This window comes from Bidens hawaiensis, unplaced genomic scaffold, assembly GCF_021521415.1.
Source record: "Bidens hawaiensis isolate Kalapana, Puna unplaced genomic scaffold, B.hawaiensis_p1.1 tig00000001_1, whole genome shotgun sequence".
Taxonomy (NCBI): domain Eukaryota; kingdom Viridiplantae; phylum Streptophyta; class Magnoliopsida; order Asterales; family Asteraceae; genus Bidens; species Bidens hawaiensis.
In genome coordinates, this window is record NW_027491014.1 from 2,870,680 (window position 1) to 2,874,743 (window position 4,064).

Consider the following 4,064-nt stretch of genomic DNA (forward strand, 5'->3'; position numbering starts at 1 on the left):
CGACTCTAGCACCCACCGGTAGGCCTTTGTTTTCAATTGACGGGGCTCTCAGCAACTCATGGAACGACTAACAATCTTATTCTCTCAACCAACCCACAATATTTTGATCAAAAGTAAAACCTCCGCAGTTACTAAAATTTTCACTTTATTTGATACTATTTGTATAAGAACCCATGATTTTGAGAAAAAAATAACAAATAGATATAGATTTTTTGAATTTTCTTTTGATATAGGGATTAGCATGTACTCGTGGGATGATTAAGATAGTGAGTCTCTCATTTTATTTTTCTTCGACACCTAGGGTTCTCACCTCTTTATTTTGGGCTTCAATTTCTTCATTTGAAGAGTGTCGATTTTGTTTTCCATATGCGGTTCTAGCACCCACCGGTAGGCCTTTGTATTCACTTGACGCGGCTATCAGCGACTCGTGGGATGACTAAGAAGCTAATTCTCTCAACCGATCCCCATTATTTTGATCAATAGTAAAACCTTCGCATTTACCAAAATTTCCACTTTATTTGATATAATATGTAAAAGAAGACATGATTTTGAGAAAAAAAATAAGAAATAGATATAGATTTTTTGGATTTTCTGTTGATATATTGACTAGCAGGGACTCGTGGAATGATTAAGATGGTGAGTCTCTCATTTTATTTTACTTTGACACTTTGGGTTCTCATTTCTTCATTTCGGACTTCCATTTCTTCATTTGAAGAGTGTCGACTTTGTTTTCCCTATGTGTCTCCAGCACCCTCTGGGAGACCTTTGTTTTCACTTAAAAGGGCTATCACCAACTCATGGGACGACTAAGAATCTTATTCTCTCAACCGACCCCCAATATTTTGATCAATAGTAAAACCTTCGTAGTTACTAAAATTTCAACTTTATTTGATACTATGTGTATAAGAACCCATGATTTTGAGGAAAAAAATAACAAATAGATATTGATTTTTGTATTTTCTTTTGATATAGGGACTAGCTGTGATTCGTGGGATGATTAAGATTGTGAGTCTCTCATTTTATTTTTCTTCGACACGTAAGGTTCACATTTCTTGATTTTGGGCTTCTAGTTCTTCATTTGAAGGGTGTCGATTTGGTTTCCTATGCGGTTCTAGCACCCACCGGTTGGCCTTTGTTTTCACTTGACGCGGCTATCAGCAACTCGTGGGATGACTAAGAAGTTGATTCTTTCAACCGACCCCGATTATTTTGATCAATAGTAAAACCTTCGCATTTACCAAAATTTCCACTTTATTTAATACAATATGTATAAGAAGATAAGATTTCAGAAAAAAAAAATAAGAAATAGATATAGGTTTTTTGGATTTTCTTTTGATATATGGACTAGAAGGGACTCGTGGAATAATTAAGATGGTGAGTCTCTCATTTTATTTTACTTTGACACTTTGGGTTCTCATTTCTTCATTTCGGACTTCCATTTCTTCATTTGAAGAGTGTCGATTTTGTTTTCCCTATGCGGCTCTAGCAACCAGCGGTAGGCCTTTGTTTTCAATTGACGGGGCTATCAGCGATTCATTGGACGACTAAGAATCTTATTCTCTCAACCGACCCTCAATATTTTGATCAATAGTAAAACCTTCGAAGTTACTAAAATTTCCACTTTATTTGATACTTTGTGTATAAGAACCCTTGATTTTGAGAAAAAAAAAATAAGAAATAGATCTAGATTTTTTGGATTTTCTTTTGATATAGGTACTAGCAGGGACTCATGGGATGATTAATATAGTGAGTCTCTCATTTTATTTTTCTTCGACACGTAGGGTTCACATTTCTTCATTTTGGGCTTCCATTTCTTTATAGGAAGAGTGTCGATTTTGTTTTCCATATGCGAATCTAGCACCCACCTGTAATCCATTGTTTTCACTTAATGGGGCTATCATCGTCTCGTGGGATGACTAAGAAGCTGATTCTCTCTACCGACCCTCAAAATTTTTATCAATATTAAAACCTTCGCAGTTACCCAAATTTCCACTTTATTTGATACTATGTGTATAAGAACCATTTTGAGGAAAAAAAATAAGAAATAGATATAGATTTTTTGCATTTTCATTTGATATAGGTACTAGCTGGGACTCGTGAGATGATTAAGATGGTGAGTCACTCATTTTATATTCCTTCGACACGTAGGGTTCACATTTCTTTATTTTGGGCTTCCATTTCTTCATTTGAAGAGTGTCGATTTTGTTTTCCCTATGCGGCTCTAGCACCCACCGATAGGCCTTTGTTTTCACTTAAGGGGCCTATCAGCGACTCGCGGGACGAGTATAAAGCTAATTCTCTCAAACGATCTTCAATATTTTGATCAATAGTAAAACCTTCGCAGTTACCAAAATTTCCACTTTATTTGATACAATGTGTATAATAACCCACGATTTTGAGAAAAAAAAATAAGAAATAGATATAAATTTTTTGGATTTTCTTTTGATATAGGGACTAGCTGAGACTTGTTGGATGATTAAGATGGTGAGTCTCTCATTTTATTTTTCTTCGACACGTAGGGTTCACATTTCTTCATTTTGGACTTCTAGTACTTCATTTGAAGGGTGTCAATTTTTTTTCCTATGCGATTCTAGCACCCACCGGTAGGCCTTTGTTTTCAGTTAATGGGGCTATCAGCGACTCGTGGGACGACTAAGAAGCTGATTCCCTCAACCGACCCTCAATATTTTGATCAACATTAAAACCTTGGCAGTTACCAAAATTTCCACTTTATTTGATGCAATATGTATAAGAACCCTTGAATTTGAGAAAAAAAAATGAGAAATAGTTATTGATTTTTTGGATTTTCTTTTCATATAGGGACAAGAATGTACTCGTGGGATGATTAAGATGATGAGTCTCTCATTTTATTTTTCTTTCACGCGTTGGGTTCTCATCTCTTCATTTTGGGCTTCCATTTATTCATTTAAAGAGCATAGATTTTTTTTCCCTATGCGGCTCTAAGACCCACCGGTAGGCCTTTGTTTTCAATTGAAGGGGCTCTCAGCGACTCATGGAACGACTAACAATCTTATTCTCTCAACCGACCCTCAATATTTTAATCAATTGTAAAACCTTCGCAGTTACCAAAATTTCCACTTTATTTGATACTATGTGTATAACAACCCATGATTTTGAGAAACAAAATAACAAATAGATATAGATTTTTTGGATTTTCTTTTGATATATGAACTAGCATGTACTCATGGGATGATTAAGATAGTGAGTCTCTCATTTTATTTTTCTTCGACACGTAGGGTTCTCATCTCTTCATTTCGGGCTTCCATTTCTTCATTTGAAGAGTGTCGATTTTGTTTTCCATATGCGGTTCTAGCACCCACCGGTAGGCCTTTATTTTCACTTGACGAGGCTATCAGCGACTCGTGGGACGACTAAGAAGCTGATTCTCTCAACCGACCCCCATTATTTTGATCAATAGTAAAACCTTCGCATTACCAAAATTTCCACTTTATTTGATACAATATGTATAAGAAGACATGATTTTGAGAAAAAAAAATAGATATAGATTTTTGGATTTATAGGGACTAGAGGGACTCGTGGAATGATTAAGATGGTGAGTCTCTCATTTTATTTTACTTTGACACTTTGGGTTCTCATTTCTTCATTTCGGACTTCCACTTCTTCATTTGAATAGTGTCGACTTTGTTTTCCCTATGCGTCTCCAGCACCCTGCGGTAGACCTTTGTTTTCACTTAACAGGGCTATCACCAACTCATGGGACGACTAAGAATCTTATTCTCTCAACCGACCCTCAACATTTTGATTAATGGTAAAACCTTCGCAGTTCTTCAAATGAAGGGTGTCGATTTGTTTTCCTATGCGGTTCTAGCACCCACATGTAGGCCTTCGTTTTCACTAAACGAGGCTATGAGTGACTCGTGGGACAACTAAGAAGCTGATTCTCTCAACCGACCCTAAATATTTTGATCAATAGTAAAACCTCGCAGTTACCAAAATTTCCACTTTATTTGATAGAATGCATATAAGAACCCATGATTTTGAGAAAAAAAATAAGAAATAGATATAGATTTTTTGGATTTTGT